Genomic DNA, 20619 nt, shown 5'->3' on the forward strand with positions numbered 1-20619 from the left:
CTGGGATTCCGTCGGCAGTGAATGACCGTGATGTCTCCAGGAGGTCGAGCCTGCAGGACGTGGTGGTGGGGTGACGGGGAATCCAGGAGGGCACCCACAGGTATGCGTGGTCACGGCCACGGGAGCTGGCAGCAGAAGGGGCTGTCTTCTCCAAGGGGCAACACCCTCATGTGAGTGATCGGAAAAAGAACCCAGAGGCGGGCCGGGGGAGAGAAGAGAGCGCACAGTTCCAGTCTTGCCATAAAATCCCTTTCCTGGAGCCGGCGAGGAGACGCCAGCTGCGGACCCGTGGGACGTGCACGCCACCTGCTGGCCACTTCTTAGCATTGTCCAGCACGCCCCTGACAGCCGGAAGAAGTTTCTAGGTGACCCAGAGCACAGACAGCCCTGGACACACCATGCTTAGACTTGAGATGTTCAGCGTGAAAGCAGGAACACACTCGGTGGAGCCCACGCTTGACGTTTGACTCTGGACCTTTCCCAAGCTAACAACACGCGGGCCGGACCCCCTGCTACGCCAGGCAGACGACCGGAGAGGCCCTGTGGTGTGCAGCACAGCTGAGCTGCGGCGTCCCGGCTTCAGGCATTTTCAGAGTAACTCGGTCCTACGTCGAGGAGCCTGGGAGTGAAGTGCCACGGAAACACCACAGACACAAGGGCCAGGCGGCTGACCTCGAAACCAGAGACGCCGTGGGCGTGGCAGGAGCGGGGGACGAGCCTGGCTTTGGAGCAGAGAGCCGGCTGGACTGGAATTCCCTCTCGCTCGAGCGGCTGGTGCTCTCCCAGTCTAGACGGTACAGCAGCGTGTCCAGTGGAATTTCTGCAGAGCCTCCAGCCGCGCGTGGCTGTCGAACGGTGGAAGTGCGGCTGGCACCACTAAGTTCAGGCTCAAACATTCACCCCCGGCTAGGGGCTTCTATGACAAAACACAGTTCCAAGGACTCACTTCCCTCACCTACAGGTACCCAGTGGGGATGAGAACGCCACCTACAGTCACCCGGCAGCTGCGAGCGATCACCTGGAAAAGCACACACAGCTTGCACTAGGGAGCCAAGAAACGGGTGCTGGGGTCCACACACGCTCCCCCAGCCCAGAACTGTTCATTACTCTTCTGCTGTGAGTGCAAAAGGGAAGACAGAGGAGACGCGGGGGCCTGGCGTGCTCCCCGCTTGCCGAGAGGGAAAGTCAAAGGCAGAGCGAGCGGGTGGGGGTCGCGGCTCCATCCCGGAAGCCACCGGCAAGCAGAGTGGAATCAATGGGCCCAGGCCCGGCAGGTGCTCACAAACCCTCGGATTGGTGAACTGGACCCTACGCTCCGCTTCACCCCTGCGAGGGTGAGCTGTGTGTGGTTTGCCTGGCGATGTCTTGCCAGTGTGCAGGAAAGGCGGGTCCGCTCTCTGCCCTCCGCGCCTTCCCCAGGGGGCTGCCTCCTGCTCTGAGACAGCCACAGGACGCCAGGCAGTCAGACCATCGCTCTGGGAGCCTCTCAGATAGCGCCCTGAGGGGCTGTGGGGCTAACAAGAAGCAGCCAGAGCGCACAGAGCAGAGCTCTGCTTTCTTTCTTTTTTTTTTTTTTTTTTTAGATTTTGTTTATTTATTTGAGAGGCAGAGTTACAGAGAGGGAGAAAGGTCTTCCACCTGCTGGTTCATTCCCCAAATGACTGCAATGGCTGGAGCTGGGCTGATTTAGCTGGGAGCCAGGAGCTTCTTCCAGGTCTCCCACGCAGGTGCAGGGGCCCAAGCACGGGGCCATCTTCCACTGCTCAGTAGAGAGCTGGATTTGAAGAGGGGCAGCCGGGATTCGATGGATGCCCATGTGGGATGCCAGCACCACAGGTGGAGGCCTCACCTTCTACGCCGTAGCGCTGCCCCGCGCCAGCAACTGCCCCGTACGAGAGCATCATTACTGTGGGAGGGAAGAGGGGGTCAGCTGGGCACAGCACTGTCTCGGGCAGATCTGAGCAGAAGGCTGAGAAACCCAGAGTATTAAGTTCTGTCCTGGAATGGCTGCCTTTAAGGGCTGAAGTTCCTGAATAAATAACGCAGGTCTCTCCTCCTCTTAACTCTCTCCCTAGTAGCGGTGTTGTAGAGAACAGAGCAGGAGCAATGGAAAGCCAGGAAAGGCCAGGCAACTCAAACGCTGGGCAGGGAGGAGGGGACACGCCCGGGCATCCACGCTGCCCGTCCACGCTGCCTAGCCTGGTGGCAGCGGAAATGGTGGCCTCGCGTCTGCCTTTCAGACAGGAGCATCTTGAGATTTAGGGGCGTCAACTGGGAGCCTGGCCTCTGCTCCTGTCCAGTTCTCCCTGTCCACCAGCTCAGGCACAAACCGGGGCATGGACGAAGCCCCTACTCCACCCCCTCCATACCAGGACCCACCCCCTCAGGCCTGTGCTCTGGACACTAGGAAGAACAGGAGACCCCAGAAGAGGGAGAGAGGTGAGTGCCGCGTTGGAAGGAGTGCGTGGGTGGACAGTCCGCCCGTGTCCCTCTGAGGACACCAGGAAGAACCTGCATCACCACGCCATGGAGAAGCACACTCAGCCCGGCCCACGTCTGCCCTGACGTGAAAGAGGAGACCCACTCCAGGGGAGGCCCACTCCAGGGGAGATCCACTCCAGGGGAGATCCACCCCAGGGGAGATCCACCCCAGGGGAGACCCACTCCAGGGGAGACCCACTCCAGGGGAGACCCACCCCAGGGGAGGTCCACTCCAGGGGAGGTCCACCCTAGGGGAGATCCACCCCAGGGGAGGTCCACTCCAGGGGAGACCCACCCCAGGGGAGATCCACCCCAGGGGAGATCCACTCCAGGGGAGACCCACCCCAGGGGAGATCCACCCCAGGGAAGACCCACTCCAGGGGAGACCCACCCCAGGGGAGATCCACTCCAGGGGAGACCCACCCCAGGGGAGATCCACCCCAGGGAAGACCCACTCCAGGGGAGGTCCACCCCAGGGGAGACCCACTCCAGGGGAGATCCACCCCAGGGAAGACCCACTCCAGGGGAGGTCCACCCCAGGGGAGGTCCACTCCAGGGGAGGTCCACTCCAGGGGAGGTCCACCCCAGGGGAGATCCACCCCAGGGAAGACCCACTCCAGGGGAGATCCACCCCAGGGGAGATCCACTCCAGGGGAGATCCACCCCAGGGAAGACCCACTCCAGGGGAGGTCCACCCCAGGGGAGGTCCACCCCAGGGGAGATCCACCCCAGGGAAGACCCACTCCAGGGGAGGCCCACTCCAGGGGAGGTCCACTCCAGGGGAGGTCCACCCCAGGGGAGATCCACCCCAGGGAAGATCCACTCCAGGGGAGACCCACTCCAGGGGAGGTCCGCGGCAGAGAAGGAAAGCAAAGGGAGAGGCCCGGGATGCACAGACGGGAGATGGATTTAGGCTTCGCGGGAAGAACGGGCAGAGGTGCTGCGCCTGCGTGACAGCTGCCTGCCCTGAGTGTGTGCGTGCAAGTGTGCAAGTATGCATGCGTGTGTCTGCATGTGCACGTGTGTGCATGTGTGGGCGTGCCCGTGTGCGGTGGCCACGCCTATGTGTTTGCACACGCTTGTGTGTGTGCATGTGTGTGGGTGTGCATGTATGCAAGTGCCCGCGCCTATGTGTTCGCACACGCTTGTGCATGTGTGCATGTGTGCATACATGTGTGTATGCATTGTGCGGTGCCCACGCCTGTGTTTGCACGCACGTGTGTGCTGTGTGTGCATACGTGTGTGGGTGTGCACGTGTGCAGTGGCCACACCTATGTGATTGCACGCGTGTGTGGGTGTGCATGTGTGCGGTGATGTGTTCGCGCGCGTGTGTGCTTGTGTGTGTGCATACGTGGGGGGGTGTGCGTGGGCACCGCGAGTGCGTGTGCCGTGGGAGGCCTCTCTTGTGCTCGGCACATTTTCCTCCCGGTGGTCAGCCTGGAGGCAGCGCACAAAACACAAGAGCTCCTCTGGTGCACCCTGAAGAGCCCCGCGCCCCGTTCCCTCTCTCTGTGGGGAGGACACGGACACGGACTCGCTTTGGGTGTGAGGGCGGGATCTGGAGACATGGTCTGGTTGAGGCGATCGACTCTGACGTCACCACTTGGACGTAAGGGCAGGCACGGAGAGGGCCTCCGGGCCGCGACTCCCGCGGGGCGGCTCCGGCCCGACGCTGCCGCGTTAGCCTTTCCGAGCTCGGTGAGTGGACAATGGAGGGGGCGTCCCAGACTCGCGCCGGCGGCCGAGGACAGCCCCGACGGAAGCGGCGGCGGGCGGCGGAGGACTCGGGTGGGGAAGGGGCCGGCCAGGCTGGCGCGCAGGCGCTGGACCGGAAGCCGGAAGCTGGCGTGGCGTCTCGGGGCAGGCGGACTTCCGGCCCCGCCCCTCCAGCTTAGCTCGGGGCAGAACGTTCTCCCTCGTCCTGAGGCGTTCGTGTCGTCGTCTCCTTGGCAGCGGGGGCTTCGCTGCCGGGCCGAGACCCAGGTGGGGGACCTGGAGCGCTGCCCCCGGCTCTGCCCCCGCGCGCCGTGGGCGCCGCTCTCCCCCTCCCCGGGGTCCTGGTCCCCAGTGGGGGCCCTGGGTGTGGGGACCTGCTGGAGCCGTCGTCCTGGCCCCTCAGGCCCTGCCGCCGGGGGAGTGGCTGGGTGACGGTGCCCTGTCAGTGTGGTGCCGTCACCACATGGGGCGGGCGATGGCCGTGGTATTTATTAACGCGCCCATTTTACAGGCGGGGAAAGCAAGGCCCGCAGAAGGCGTCCTGGCGGTCCCTGCTCTGGCCGGTGCCTATTGGTGGTGCCCGCTGCCCGTCTCCCGGAAGAGAGCCCCAACACTGGAGGGAGCTTGGGGCGAGAGCTGGCCTCTGGGTCAGTTAGGGAAGTGCTGGTCAATACGAGGATTGACCCCCAATTCCTTTTAAAAAAAAAAAAAAGTTTATTTGAAAGGCAGAGTTGAAAGAGGAGAGACAAAGAGATCTCCCATTGGCTGGTTCACTCCCCACATGGCCACAATGCCCAGGCAGGAGCCGGGAGCTTCCTCCGGGTCTCTGGCGGGGTTAAGGGGCCCCAAGGACTTGGGCCATCTGCTGCTGCTTTCCCAGGCCATCAGCAGGACCAGAAGTGGAGCCGCCGAGACTCGAACCAGCGCCCATCTGGGATGCCGGCAGTGGCTTTACGCCCTGGGCCACAGTGGCAGCCCAGGCTCCCAATCTGGATGGTTTAGTGCAGTAAAAATTACAGTAGGAGTCCCCAGTTACCTAAGGAGAGGGGATCCTACACCAGCCCCACCCCACCCCCATGGATGCCAAGCTCTGAGAAGCTCCAGTCCCTCCTGTGAAGGGTGTGACGTTTTCATAGGACCCATACCCTCTGACTTACCACAGCTGGGAGACTTTCCAACTTTATGATGGTGCAGAAGCAATCCACACTGCATAGGTGCCGAACTTTATTTGACCTTTTCCAGGGCCAGCCCTGTGTGGTACGATGCCTTCTCGCGGTGCTGAGTGGCGGTGGCTGGGCACGTCTCCCTGTCAGCCCCATGGTCGGTCGTGTGCTGCCTTCAGCGTGACAGGTTCAGCGCTGTTACAAGGTGGCCTGTGTGTCAGGTGATTCTGTCCGCTGCAGACCAGGGTAAGTGTTCTGAGTGTGTTTAAGGTAAGCGAGGCTCCGCCACGTGTTCACTAGGTGAGACGTAGTAAATCTTTTTTAAAAAGATGTATTTATTTGTTTGAGAGGGTTACAGAAAGAGAGAGATCTCCCATCCACTAGCTCAGGCTCCAGATGACCATACTGACGAGAGCTGGGCCAGGCAAAAGCCAGGAGCTCCTCGTGGTCTCCCACATGGTGCAGGGGCCCAAGCACCACTCATGCCATCTTCTACTGCTTTCCCAGGTGCATCGGCAGGGAGCTGGTTTGGAAGTGGAGCAGCTGGGACACGAACTGGTGCCCATATGGGATGCCAGTATTGTAGACGGCAGCTTAACCTGCTGTGTCATAATGCCAGCCCCTAAATGTATTCTCAGTTTATGACGTTTAGAACGTATGTTGGGTTTGTTGGATTGTAATCGCATTCCATATACAGGAGTGTCTGTACTTTAGTTTCTAGGTTACTTACAATACTTAATGCAATGTAAATACATACTATGTGAAGAGTTGTTGGACCCTACTTCTTAGAGCGGGGTGGGGAACATCCAGCCCGACGGTTGTATGAGGCCCACAGAGTCACTTGGTCTGGCCCCACCAAGTCAACCGTTGGCAGGACTCAAGATTCAAAAAATTATGGGTGGGTGATTTCTAAGTTGATAATTTTCTATTGCCCCCAAATGATGTTATAAATACTCAATGGCTTTTGGCAGAAGAAAGATTCCCCACGCTTGACCTAGGGAGTAATGACCAGAAAAAAATGTGCATGTTTAGTAGAGAGGCAATTTTGAAAACAATTTTATTTTATCGTTCATTTTCATTTTATATACATATACATATATATTCACATACAGAGAGAGAGAGAGTGAGAGACAGAGAGAGATTCTCCACCCACTGGTTCACTCTCCAGTTGCCCACAATAGCTGGTACCAGATCAGTCTGCCATCAACTTCTGCATCCCGGGGAAGGGCAGAGGGGACATGGCCCAGGCTCCCCTTCATGGCCTTGATCCGGGTATGACACAGTCACTTCTGCTCCCACTCCATTGGCCTCCATGGGTCACATGGGCTTGCCTAGCCAAAGTGAGGAGGGATGTGTTCCCACCGTGGGCAGCTACTGCTCAGGATGCTGCGTCCTCACAGCTTCTCCTCAGCAGTCAGCTACTCTTCACTGCTGTGTCCTCACAGCTTCTCCTCAGTGCTCAGCTACTCCTCAGTGCTGTGTCCTCACAGCTTCTCCTCAGCGCTCAGCTACTCTTCACTGCTGTGTCCTCACAGCTGCTCCTCAGCAGTCAGCTACTCCTCACTGCTGTGTCCTCACAGCTACTCCTCAGGGCTGCATCCTCACAGCTGTTCTTCAGTGCTGTGTCCTCACAGCTTCTCCTCAGCACTCAGCTACTCTTCACTGCTGTGTCCTCACAGCTTCTCCTCAGTGCTCAGCTACTCCTCAGTGCTATGTCCCCACAGCTTCTCCTCAGTGCTCAGCTACTCTTCACTGCTGTGTCCTCAGAGCTACTCCTCAGGGCTGCATCCTCACAGCTGTTCTTCAGTGCTGTGTTCTCACAGCTGCTCCTCAGCACTCAGCTACTCCTCAGTGCTGTGTCCTCACAGCTACTCCTCAGCACTCAGCTACTCCTCAGTGCTGTGTCCTCACAGCTTCTCCTCAGCACTCAGCTACTCCTCAGTGCTGTGTCCTCACAGCTACTCCTCAGGGCTGCATCCTCACAGCTGTTCTTCAGTGCTGTGTCCTCACAGCTGCTCCTCAGCACTCAGCTACTCCTCAGTGCTCAGCTACTCCTCAGTGCTGTGTCCTCACAGCTGCTCCTCAGCACTCAGCTACTCCTCAGTGCTGTGTCCTCACAGCTACTCCTCAGCACTCAGCTACTCCTCAGTGCTCAGCTACTCTTCAGTGCTGTGTCCTCACAGCTTCTCCTCAGTGCTCAGCTACTCTTCACTGCTGTGTCCTCAGAGCTACTCCTCAGGGCTGCATCCTCACAGCTGTTCTTCAGTGCTGTGTTCTCACAGCTGCTCCTCAGCACTCAGCTACTCCTCAGTGCTGTGTCCTCAGAGCTACTCCTCAGGGCTGCATCCTCACAGCTGTTCTTCAGTGCTGTGTTCTCACAGCTGCTCCTCAGCACTCAGCTACTCCTCAGTGCTGTGTCCTCAGAGCTACTCCTCAGGGCTGCATCCTCACAGCTGTTCTTCAGTGCTGTGTCCTCAGAGCTACTCCTCAGCACTCAGCTACTCCTCAGTGCTGTGTCCTCAGAGCTACTCCTCAGGGCTGCATCCTCACAGCTGTTCTTCAGTGCTGTGTCCTCAGAGCTACTCCTCAGCACTCAGCTACTCCTCAGTGCTGTGTCCTCAGAGCTACTCCTCAGGGCTGCATCCTCACAGCTGTTCTTCAGTGCTGTGTCCTCACAGCTTCTCCTCAGCACTCAGCTACTCTTCACTGCTGTGTCCTCATAGCTACTCCTCAGGGCTGCATCCTCACAGCTGTTCTTCAGTGCTGTGTCCTCACAGCTGCTCCTCAGCACTCAGCTACTCCTCAGTGCCACTTCCTCACAGCTACCTTCAGCGTGTAAGATGTTTGGGGCATTACTCGTCTCCACTTCAGCTTCAGTGACTTCTTGTTCCTTTCTACCCCATGACTTTTAAGTTTTCATAATTCTGTTCCAGCTTGGCCGTGGCCCTGTGGGGGATGTACCAGCGCGAGGACGGCTGTGGGGGCGCACCCTAGCCTGGCGTTATCAGCTTGAAGGGCGCCCCAGCCTTTTCTCAGGTCCTGGCTGGTATGGTCCTTGACCACGTTCCCACGGTGGGGAGGGGCTGCCGGGGCAGAAGCCGGAGGACAGAGGGAGGTTCTCCAGCACGCGGTGTGTAAGCGATGTTCAGGAGAAGCGTCTCAGCCCGTGCCGGCATCCTCTGCACCTGCCGGCTTCATGATGAGGCTGTCTGCACAGAGCCAGCCTCTCTGGCCACCCCGGGACACCTCTGCCGCTGGCGCAGCCCAAGAAGTGGGCTGTGGTTGTTCACCGCGCTGCCGAGGCGCAGCACCTCTGAACCCGTGGGAGCCGCTTGCTCTGCAGGATGCTGAAGTGCGTCGTGTGGACGCAGGTGACTTGTGAGTTCACATGGGTGCGGACTCCTCTCCCTCTCTTCCGTCTCATACTCAGTGTCTCTTTGATAGCTGGAGGTGCTTAAACCCCGAGAAATGCTGTGTGTCAGGATGTCACCCACCGTCTCTCCCACATGTGAGACCATGCCGGCCCCTTCCTGGCGGGGCTCTCCCGCACAGGTGAAAGCACACCCCCTTTCTTCCCAGTGCGGCTCTCATACGTGCGAGGGCCCCCAGGTTCTGTGTGCATGCTTGGGGACTGTCCGGTCCGAGTGAGTCGTACTGCCTTTCCTGCTCTGTCACTGGAACCCTGGCAGGGATAGGCGGTGTTAAGGCGTCTTGGGTGAGATGGGAGGGTGACAGGGAAGGGGAAGAAGGTGGTGCCCGTGTAAGGCAGTGCGTTCGTGTGGAGATCAGCAGGAGGAGTTCGTAGCTGCCTCAGGCCTGTGTCTGTACCTGGCCCCATGCCCTGAGCTGACCTTTGCAGCCGGCCCTGCCCACCCCATCCACGTCCCTCTGCCCAGGGCAAGCGCGTGGGGTTAAGGTTCCTTGCCAGAGCCCAGACTTGTTCTGTGTCACCCAGACAGTGGTCAGCTTTGTGCAGAGCCTGGAACTCGTGAGAGCTGTGACAGGCCCACACTGCTTGGAGCTGCGTAAAGGCCCCCTGCAGGAGAACCACTGCAGAGAAACCCGGCCCTTGGGAGCGCTGTGTGCTGTCCCTCGGAGATGAGTCGCCCCTCTCCGGGAAGTGGTTTTTGATTTGTTGTGGGCCTCAGAGGAGACCGAATGCCCTCTCCCCCACCCCCGTAGCCCTGTTACCACGACACCTGAGCTTTCCACCAGGATCGGGCACAGGGCTCCCTTGTACTTCCTTCATCGTGAGACAGCAGCACAGGGTGGCCTGCCAGACCCAGGCGATGCCGTCACAAGGATTTCTGCAAAGCTTTAGGAAGACCTGAGTTACGGTCCTCATGGGCATGGCCAGGTGACTGCAGTGTGCAGTCCCTTGTGTGCAAAGCACAGCCGTCACTGAGGAGTGCTGGGCGGGCCCAAGCCAGGGCAGCGTTCAGTCAGCTGGGATCCCCGAGCTGTCGGCCTGCGCGTGGTTCCCCACAGAGGGCCTGTGGGCAGGCAGCTTGCTGCGTGCGCTGTGCCTGCTGCTGTCTCGTGTACCTGCCTGCATCTCAGTTCTGATGTGCGTTGGGGGTAAGAGGGTCCTGGGGTGGGGGGAGTAGGTGTGTTGTGCCCCAGCTCCTGACCAGTGTTTTATGTTTAATGTAAATAGAGTTATAGGAATTTATAAAATTGGGGCTGGCAGTGGGCCTAGTGCTTAGGCCACTGCTTAGGGTGCCCACAGTGCCCACATCCCTTGCCTGAGTGTGCCTGGGTGGAGCTCCTGGCTGCACTTGACATTCCAGCTTCTTGCTGATGTGCACCCTGGGAGGCAGCTGTGATGGTTGTGGTCACTGGGTCCTCGCTTGCCATGTGGGAGACCAGGACTGGGTTTCCGGCTCCTGCCTTTGCCTCCGCACCCCCACTGTTGTTCAACCTTTCAAATGAAATAAGTAGGTACAGATTTTAGGAGAAACATAACCTATTTTTAGTGCAGACACCCGTGAAGATCATCTGGAGCCAGGCGTCCATGGAGCACAGCTGAGGAGGTTCTAAGTACTTAGTACTAAATTGAAGTGCTCCCTAAAGAGAACAGGCAGGAGTGAGGATGGCACAGTCCTACGTCTGGGTTTTAATGTCCACAGAAAACAGACGTAAGTTAAGGAGCCAAAGATGACATTACATGTGTGTTGATGACAGCCATGGAAAGTTGCATATGGTTCCTCTGAGGAGGAGAGACAATGAGAAGTTGGTAGTGTTTGAGAACTGTGGGATTGTTTTTCTGCTATTGAGGTTGGTGGTTAGAAGTTTCATAAACCATCAGGTGAGTGTTGGCCTGGATGGAGTGTTGAGGTGTGCGCCCCGGGTGGCCTGGGTGAGGCCGAGGTTAGCGAGGGAGAGCAGGGCACCAGGGTCTGCCTTTGGCTCCTCCAGAACAACCAGCTTGCATCTGAAGATGGAGACTCAGACAGACTCCTGCAGTGTTGAGTCTGAGTCTGCTTCCCACAGGTGTCATGTTGCCTGGTGTCTCCCTGACCTTCCACACTTCCTCTGTATGATGGAGAAAGCAGGAAGCTCCCGTGAGGGTGGGCGGGAGGCAGTGAGACCACCCAGGTCAGCTGCCAAGCCCTGCACCAGGCCCATGGCATCCACAGAAGAAATGTGGGCTCTTGGTGAAATCCTGCCAGGCACGGGCTTGCACCTGAGTGTGCAGCCCACAGAGCAGGGGCTCCGAGGAACCAGGACTTGAGTCTGCGTGTGTGTGTGTGTTGACAGGTGAAAGAACACACACACACATACACAATTCCCAAAAGCCCACAATGGCCTCTAACTGGGGCCAAAGCTGAGGGCAGGGCGCTGGATCCAGGTCTCCCACGTGGGCGTCAGGGACCCACTTGCTAGCAGGTAGCGGAGTCAGGAGCCGAGCTGGGCCTACCTGGGACACGGGCATCTCAGCTGCAAGCTCAGCCTCCACTCCAGGTGTTCTCCTTTCTGAGGTCTGTTTTCGTCTGATCCGGCTGAGTGACAGATCTCCCGGTGACAGAAAGTGGCCCTGTCCTACCATCCGGGTGTCACTTCCTGTCAGGGGAAGAACGCCCTCGGTGTGTAGGCAGCCCCTCGTTCCTCACTTTTGCTTGTGTGTGCTTCTTCTCCTAGGGAGGGGCCATCAGACGGTCACTCAGAGACGTCCACACTCTTGATTAGCTGGAAATGCCTCAGGGAGCAGACCAGCAGCTTGCGTCTTCACTGGAGAAGTTGTTCACTTCAAAGCAACATTTACTGTAAGCTGTCTGCATCCCAGAGCAGGACTGAGATCGAGGGCCCAGCCTGCTTCCTCCTTGGCCAACCACTCATTCTCATCAAGCGAATCAACTCTCAGGCCATCGTGCTGAGTGAAATAAACCAGGTCCGGAAAGACGCACAAGCGTGACCTCACTGTCATGTGGAAACCAAGAGGCCGAGCCCAGGGAAGCAGGGAGAGGAGAGGCCACCAGGGACTGCGAAGCGCAGAGGAGGCGTGGCCAGGTACAGAGGCACCGTGAGGTGGGAGGAATGGGTCCTGGGTTCCGCGGGGTGACTTCAGCGGCCAGTAATGCACACTGCAGAATGGCCGGAAGAGAGGATTTGAGCGCTCCCCTCACCAGGAAGTGGTATGTGTCTGAGGTGATGGATCTGCTAATTACCTTGCTGTGATCATCACACCACATGCACACCCCCTGAAACGCCTCCTTGTGCTCTGTAAATGTGTAGGAGTTTTTTGTTTTTTGTTTTTGTTTTTTATTTGACAGGCAGAGTGGACAGTGAGAGAGAGACAGAGAGAAAGGTCTTCCTTTGCCGTTGGTTCACCTTCCGATGGCCGCCGCGGTAGGCATGCTGCGGCCGGCGCACCGCGCCGATCCGATGGCAGGAGCCAGGTGCTTCTCCTGGTCTCCCATGGGGTGCAGGGCCCAAGCACTTGGGCCATCCTCCACTGCACTCCTTGGCCACAGCAGAGAGCTGGCCTGGAAGAGGGGCAACCGGGACAGGATCGGTGCCCCGACCGGGACTAGAACCCGGTGTGCCGGCACCGCAAGGCGGAGGATTAGCCTAGTGAGCCGCGGCGCCGGCCAAAATGTGTAGGAGTTTTACAATTTCTGATGTATGGATAGAAATGCAGGGAGAAAGAAGAATCTTCTGTCTACTGGTTCACTCAACAAATGCACACAGCAGCCGGGTCTGGGCCAGGCTGAAGCCAGGAGCCTGGAACTCCGTCCAGGTCTCCCACATAGGTGGCAGGGACCCAGACACTCGAGCCATCGCCTGCTGCCTCCTGGGGTCCACGTTAACAGGAAGCTGGATCAGAAGTGGAGCAAAGGAGACCAGCATTTGTGGTATAGTGGGTTCAGCCACTGCCTGTGCTGCCGGGCTGGCCTGGTCCCAGGGGCTCTGCTTCTGATCCAGCTCCCTCCTCATGTGCCTAGGAAGGCAGAGGAAGATGGTCCACATGTGGGAGACCTGCGTGGAGTTCCTGGCTCCTGGCTTCTGCCTGGTGCAGCCCCTGGCATCACAGCCATTTGGCGAGTGAACCAGTGGATAGAAGATCTCTTTCCCTCTCTCTCTCTGTTACTCTGCCTTTCAAATAAAATAAACCTTAACAAAGAAACGAAAAGAAGCGCAGCTGGGTCTGGTACCCAAGCACTTCAGTATGGGCTGTGAGCATTCAGACGTGTAACTTCACTGCTGTACCAGAAGCCTGCCCCAGAATGTCAGACGTCAACCAGAATAAAATGAAAACGGGTTTCAGTGGTGAACCAATTGTGGCTGTGCCTGTGAGAGCTGGAAATGCCATCATTCAGTGTCCTGTCCACCCCAGCTTTCTCCACCCTCCTGGGTCCTACCCTGCACGGGGGAAGCTGACCTCCTTGGACAGGTCCCTGAGTCCCCTCCCCACAGGAGGCCAGAGGGTGGAAGAAGGGTCTGTGTGTATCTTCCCCTGCACCTCCATCACTCAGCCTGGCGTGGCAGTGGCTGCCTCCCGCTGTGACATCAGCCTCACAGACAGCCCCTGTCCCTGGTGCCATTTCCCACTTGGCTGGCAGTCCCAGGGTACTCTGCCCACACCTCAGCGCAGTCACTCACCGGGTGGGGAGTGGGAGGGCATTCTGCCTTCTGGCTAAGACACTGGCTAGGGGAACGTGTCCCCTGTTTGAGTCCCCACTCTGGCTCTCTGTTCCAGCTTCCGGCTAATGTGCACCCTGGAAGGTAGTGGTGATGGCTTAAGAAGTCAGGTAGAGTTCACAGCTTCCAGATTTCAACACCCCCTGCAGCCACTGTGGGCATTTTGTGGGGAATGAGACAGTAGATAGGGCTCAGTCTTGCTCAGGCTCTCTAAGAAATAGCAAACTGTTTTAAAAGTTCATGGGGGCCAGCGCTGCGGCTCACTAGGCTAATACTCCGCCTGCAGCGCTGGCGCTCCGGGTTCTAGTCCCAGTCAGGGCGCCAGATTCTGTCCTGGTTGCTCCTCTTCCAGGCCAGCTCTCTGCTGTGGCCAGGAGGGCAGTGGAGGATGGCCCAAGTCCTTGGGCCCTGCACCTGGATGGGAGACCAGGAGAAGCACCTGGCTCCTGGCTTCGGAACAGCATGGTGCGCTGGCCACAGTGCTCCAGCCTCAGTGGCCATTGAGGGGTGAACCAACGGAAAAGGAAGACCTTTCTGTCTCTCTCTCACTGTCCACTCTGCCTGTCAAAAAAAAAGTTCATGGGAAATGCATATTGCAAAAAAGCCTATCATGCACATTGAAGTTACAGAAGGAGCTGCACGCGGATGCCTCCTTCGAAGCCCCAGCTGATGTTCCCACTGCTGTGACTGTCTGAAAAATGGGACAGTGAAGGGGGCAGTGGGTTCCCGGGGCTGTGGAGAGGGACGTGCAGGTAAGGCAGCAGGGGTTTTTAGGGCAGAAAAACTGTTCTGCCTGCTTCTAGCACCGTGGGTGACAGGCACACACACCTGCCCAGGTGCACAGCACGCACAGCTGCAGGGTGAAGCTCATGCCAACCATGGCTGTGGTAATCTTAGTGTCAGCCTAACTTCCTCCCTCATGGCAATGGACCACTCTGGTTGGGGTGTTCTTTGAAAATTTTTTTAAAAGATTTATTTTTTTAGTTGAAAGATGTACAGAGTGAGCTGGAGAGGCCTTCCATCCACTGGTTCATGCCCAAGATTGGTGCAATGGCCAGGCCTGGGCCAGGGTTAAGCCAGGAGCCATGAGCTTCATCTGGGTCTCCCATGTGGGTGCAGGGTGCCAACACTTGGGCCGACTGATGCTTTTTTCCCAGGCCGTTAGCAGGGAGCTGGAGCAGCTGGGACTTGAATGGGTGCCCATTTGGGATGCCAATGTTGTAAGTGGCAGCTTTACCTGCTGTGGTATAGCACTTGGTGCTGGGGGTGCTCTTGACCAGGGAGGCTGTGTGTGTGTGTGTGGGAGCAGATATACAGGAACTCTGTACTTTCCCCTCTGTTTTTCTGTGGGCCTAAACATGAAAAACCAAGTCCGTTAATTAGAAGAAGTCCTCACTGCACGATGACCACAGAGGAGGAGATGGGCCCGGCCCACAGAACAAGATGGCCCGCAGCCGTGTCAGGTGGTAGGGAGTTTCCCTGTGGCCACAGAGACCTGAGAAGGAGGTGGCTTCCACAGGAGCGGGGTGAAGGCCTGCACACACTTGTCCCTGTGGTGATGGTGATTACTGTGTGGCCCTGTCATCCCTGTGAGGGTGAGATGAGCGGCTGCATGAGTGGCTGCATCCTGGTCAGGGCCGCAAGGCAGGGCAAGGGCTCGGTCGGAGAGGAAGTGGGTGCCAGGAAAATGAAGTCTCGCCTGAGACTTGCAGGCTGCCATGACTGTGAGAGTGTTTAGGAAGTTTTGGAAGTTGCTCACGTCTCCTGGGTGCTTGGCTCCACGCTAAGAGTGCCACTTGAGGGATTCCCCCAACTCACACTGCAGGCCTGCCCCGCACTACGCACTCCTTCTTTGTAGGACAGGAGGCTGCTGGCGAGTGAGGGCCAGGTGTCTAATCTGAGGGCTCCTGGGCCCCGTGTCCCTGAGCTCACCACTGTGAGCACATTTGCTGTCCACCATGGTGAATTTTAATGTATCTTTGCTTTTCCAAGTAGATGATAGCAAATGAGGGTGGGAATGTGTCTAATTCCTCTTTAGAAACTTCTTGGGAATAATCACCCAAATCAAGATGTTTAGAATATTGTAGCCTCAAAGAGTCTCCCCTTGAGCTCCCTCTGAGTCAGAATGTTCGCAGGATAAGCACTGGTCTTGTTTCTGTCACCATGGAGCAGTTTTTCCTCCTCTTGAACATCATATAAATGGACTCATACAAACAAATGAACGATTCCTTGCGTGCCTGGGCACACAGCCATCTGCGTTTAGCTAATATACTCAGTCGTGTTAAGTAAATGTTTAAGGAATGCTTAAAGGACCGTGGCTACTGATGGCATGCAAAGCTATTCATAAATACAAATCCATATTTCAATCTGTGAATATGTAACATAAATATGAAGATGCTTAAAAAAAGCCATGGATGGGCAGGCATTGTGGTGCGCTGGTTAAGCCACCACTTGGGACATCCCCTATCAGAGTTCGGGTCACGTACTGACTGGCAGCTTCCAGTCCAGCTTTCTGCTAGGGCACCTGGGAGGCCTCAGGATGATCGTCCAAGTGCTTGGGTCCCTGCCACCCACATGGGAGACACAGATGGAGTTCCTGGCTCCTGGCTTCAGCCCGGCTCAGCCCTGCTCTTGCATTTGGGGAGTGAACCTGCAGATGAAAGACTTTTCTCTGTCCCTGCCTCTCTTCTTGTCACTTTACCTTTCATATAAATAAATCAATAAAGCTTTTTTTTTTTTTTGCAAAAAGTTGTTGAAAAATGAAATTAAAAGGTGAGTTTATTTGGTGCAGAAAAACTTTGACATCCCTGAACAGTGTTTTCATAGTCTGCATCTTCCTCGGGCTTTTTGAAGACTCCTCATACATATGCGTGTGTATGCACGTGCTTGTTTATGCAACATGTGTGTGCACACGTGTGTGTGCTTGTGTCTGTGAAAAGCTACCCAGTGTTTTCTCTCCATGGCAGCACCCATCACACTGCATTTCAGCCTGCAGCCATAATGACCTCAGGAGCACAGTTTTCGTCCTCCTGACCTGGCATGTATTTAAAATTCATGGTTTATTTGCAGGATGAATGAATAGAGCCTTCTTATTTATTTCCTTTTAGTTTTTTGAAAGGCAGAGTCAGAGATGCAGAGACAGAGCTCATCCGTCTTCTGGTTCATCCCCCAGATGCCCACACCCAGTGCCCCAGCTGGCTGTCCTCTGATTGGCCAGCACCTGTGCTGCACCCACAGTTAGAAATCTTGGGTCATCCCTATGGTGAGTGACTCACTTATGGCCTGATGACAACAGTTGTTGGAGCATTAGGACCCCTCCTGGTGGGAGCTGAGACTGCCAGGGTCCTGTGGTCCCTCAGGATTCCTGATGTACCCAGATAGAGAGAGTGCAACAAGAGATGCGTGCCAGATGCCCTTCTCATGCTGACGTGTGGGGCTGTGAGCAGGTCCTAACTCAATTTCAGAAATGCAGACGTAAAATCGCTTCTAACTCACATCATGAGGCAATTTGTATTGGTTAAGCAAGCATAAGGAATTGCTATTTTTATTTTTATTAAATTACTGTGTATGCCATGGAAAGGTGGCTCTGCTCCAAAAACAGGTCATCAGCAATGTGGCTTTTCAGGCCACAGGAAGTAGAAACTCCGAGGGCTTTTTCTCTTCTTTTGATTTTTTTCACTGCTGTCCCAAGAACCTTGGACAGTACCTGGCACATGATGTGTACTCGATAAATGTTTGTTAACTCAAACTCCAACTGCAAGATTCTAAGGTCATTGCTTAGTTTCAGGGGGACAAGAAGAAATTACCAGGAGACGGTACATCTATTTCTACATGGAAACATCCAGAATCTCTGACCCTTTGAGCAATGAGAACCTGCGTAGAAACTTGAAGATCAGTGGCTTCAGTTTGTAGTCTGTGCTGCTGGAGCGAACTGCACTTCACTGGTTCATGAAGCAGGAGCACCCCGGGGGCTGTCGGGAGACTACAGGTGTCCGCATGGCTCTCATGCCGCTCAGTGGACCCTGTGAACCCAGCAAGGATCTCCAGAGCTGTGTGCATCGGGTAGAGCCTTCTCTCTGCATCTTCTGTGGTCAGGTTGACTCTTGATTTCATTTGTTTTGTGTTGTCTCTGACTCTCTGAGCCTCATTAGATAGTCCCTTAAACATTCGTTCCCAGCTGTCTATTTTTTCCTTTATCTCTTGGAGCCCACGACGGCCCAGCCCTCAGAGCAGAACACCCAGAGACAGCTGGCAGGCAGCTTAAATGTGGCAGGTTTTTTGTTTTTAAAAAAATTCATTTATTTATTTGAAAGGCAGAGTTACAGAGAGGCAGAGGCAGAGAGAAAGAGGGACAGAGTGGTCTTCCATCCTCTGGTTCGTTCCACAGATGACCACAGTGGTTGGAGCTGTGCCAATCCAAAGCCAGGAGCCGGGAGCTTTCTCTGGGTTTCTCATGCAGGTGCAGCAGCCCAAGCACTTGGGCCATCTTCCAGTGCTTTCCAAGGCCATAGCAGAGCTGGATCGGAAGTAGAGCAGCTGGGAATCGAACTGGAGCCCATATGGGATGCCAGAACTTCAGGTGGCGGCTTCACCCACTGTACCACAGCGCTGGACCCACACGGCAGGTTTCAGTTGCTATACGACAACCACATTAAATTAAAACAAACAAAATGCACCTCCTCTCATGGCAAACTTGTGTGCACCTTAATTAGTGATAGCTGATTGTTGACAGCAACAGTTGTGATTTCTCGTCGACCTACTGAGTGCTAACCAGGTGCTTTGCATTTAGAGATTAACTTTGCATGTTGATAATAACAGGGAAACTGAGGTTTATGGAGACTGTTTTGGTCCATGGAATGAGGCAGAATCATAAATCCTGACACAAGTGTGCTTACACTATTGCCAGTGCCAAAGGGCGACTTTCAGGGTCGCTCGTTGTACTTTGCGTCATTTTAGAAAACCCCCTTAACAGAAAACACATATAAACACATGTGCACGCTCTCAGACAACATGTTTGTAAACCAACGCAAAATCCTGCAGAAAACTGCGGCTGGGGGCAGCTGCTGGGCACCGGGGACACCCACATCCCCTATCAGAGTGCCTGGGCTGAAGGCTGGGCTCAGCTCCCGATCCCTAGGAACACACACCCTGGGAGGCAGCAGATGATGGCTCCAGGACCTGGATGCCTGCCCCCCAGGAAGACCCGGATGGAGGTCCATGCTTCTGGCTTTGACCTGGCCCAGGCCCACCTGTTGCAGGCATTTAGGGCATGAGCCAGAAGAGAGGAGATGTGTGTGTCTCTGTCTCTGGCTGTTTGCCTGTAATAATAATAATACGTGTTTGAAATGAAAAGGAAAATTGAACTGCAGCGGTAGGCGAGTTAGCCGGCTTCCTGGGCCCTGGCTGGCATCTGGAACGTTCCAGCCCTCACCAGATAGGCGGGTGAGGGCTCAAGGACATGGACTGGAGTGCTCAGCCCAGAGACTCGGGCAAATGAGAGCCTGATACTGTTGGTGATACTAGTGCGGCTGCCGAGGAAGGACAATGCACAAGGCACCCTCAGCTATTGCCTTGGGGAGTAGCTGTGCTGAGGTCAGCCGGGCCACCTGCCTTAGGCCAGTCTGGGCTGTTCCCAGCCTCCACACCCATCAGGCTCTTCAGTTACACTTAGAATATAAGCTGCTTTAAAAAAATTTTTTTAAAGATTTTTATTTATTTGTTTGAAAGGCAGAGTTACAGAGAGGCAAGGGCAGAGAGAGGTCTTCCATTCACTGATTCACTCCCCAGATGGCCGCAATGACCAGAGCTGAGCCCATCTGAAGCCAGAAGCCAGGAGCTTCTTCCAGGTCCCCCATGTGTATGCAGGGACCCAAAGACTTGGGTCATCTTCTGCTGCTTTCCCAGGCACATCAGCAGAGAGCTGGATCGGAAGAGGAGCTGCCAGGACTCGAACCAGTGCCCATACAGGATGCCAGTGCTGCAGGGGAGGCTTAGCCCACTGCGCCACAATGCAGGTCCTTGGTTTTTTTTTTTTTTTTAAATGGAATGTGTGTATTATCTTTTTGATCCTTTCTTTCCTTCCTTCCTTCTTTGATTTTCTTTTCTCTCAGATTTATTTATTTGAAAGGCGGAGTCAGAGAACAAGTAGGCTTCCATCGACCTGGTCCCTTGGATATGAGGTGGGGGCTGGGCCTGAGGAACCCAGGGCCTGGAGCTCCATGCCAGATTCCCACGTGGGTGGCAGGGATCCAGGGAGTGGGGCCATTCCTGGGCGCAGCAGCAAGGCGCTGGATGGGAAGTGGGCCAGCCTGATATAAATGGCTTTATAAAAATACCTCTCAGGCCAGCATTTACGTCTGGAATGCGAGTATCTTCCGCTGCAGGCTGCTTCCATGGCTCAGGTTATTTTAGGCCACAGCTCAGTGGGAGGCGCGGTGCCATTCTTATGACTCCTGTGGCCGGCCCTGTGCACCTGCACAGGGGGTTTTTATGCTAATGGCTTTGAACCTGACTTGGCAGCAGATTAAACTCTGCAGGGTCCTCCACATGCTGCCCGGTTCCGGCCTCCCTCTGCGGGCACAGTGAGTGGGGTTTCACCTGCTGTGGGGTGGGGAGACTCACCTGCAGGAAGGCTCACCTACTGGCGGGGGTGGGGAGACTCACCTGCAGGCAGGCTCACCTGCTGGCAGACTCCCTGCAACACCTGGGGGGGGGGGATGGGCGGATGAGCTGTTAGATCACACCTTTCCAGACCTGCCGTCAAAGATCACTTTAGGGCTTTAACAAAATCCAGGCAAACGATGTCCAAGGAGAAGATATAAAAGGCAGAGGGTGCGGGCAGTGGGGGGTGGGCAGGCAGGGAGGCCTGGTTGCAGGAGAGCCCTGCCTGCGAGCTGCTCCCAGTTCCCGGCACGGCTGCTATGCCTCGCGCTGTCCCCTTGTCACAGACCCTGGGCAGGAAACTATGGGAAAAGCCAGCATCTGAAGGGCTCTGGGGAGGTGTCCAGCCCTCCCCCTCCCCCCACGCTGCGTGGAGCTCTTGTCTGCAGACTAAACCCAGGGAAAGAGCTTTCCTCCAGACCCCCGGGAGGATGGGGGCCCAGGGGACTGCTGCCTG

At 56.1% G+C, this 20619-nt stretch overlaps 1 long non-coding RNA gene across 4 annotated transcripts; it reads left to right on the plus strand.

Annotated features, from left to right (window-relative positions):
* Positions 1-4091: 4091 nt before the first annotated feature.
* On the plus strand, positions 4092-19717 carry LOC133766401 (uncharacterized). 4 transcript variants are annotated; one of them, XR_009866701.1, is made up of 4 exons: positions 4374-4464; positions 5440-5606; positions 11502-11870; positions 19407-19717. It is a non-coding gene; the product is annotated as an uncharacterized LOC133766401 (long non-coding RNA). The 4 variants fall into 4 exon arrangements; XR_009866700.1 differs by lacking the exon at positions 19407-19717 and adding an exon at positions 17284-17953; XR_009866702.1 differs by lacking the exons at positions 4374-4464; positions 19407-19717 and adding an exon at positions 4092-4179 and having other exon boundaries at positions 11502-13161.
* Positions 19718-20619: the final 902 nt, after the last annotated feature.

This window comes from Lepus europaeus, chromosome 9, assembly GCF_033115175.1.
Source record: "Lepus europaeus isolate LE1 chromosome 9, mLepTim1.pri, whole genome shotgun sequence".
Lineage (NCBI taxonomy): Eukaryota > Metazoa > Chordata > Mammalia > Lagomorpha > Leporidae > Lepus > Lepus europaeus.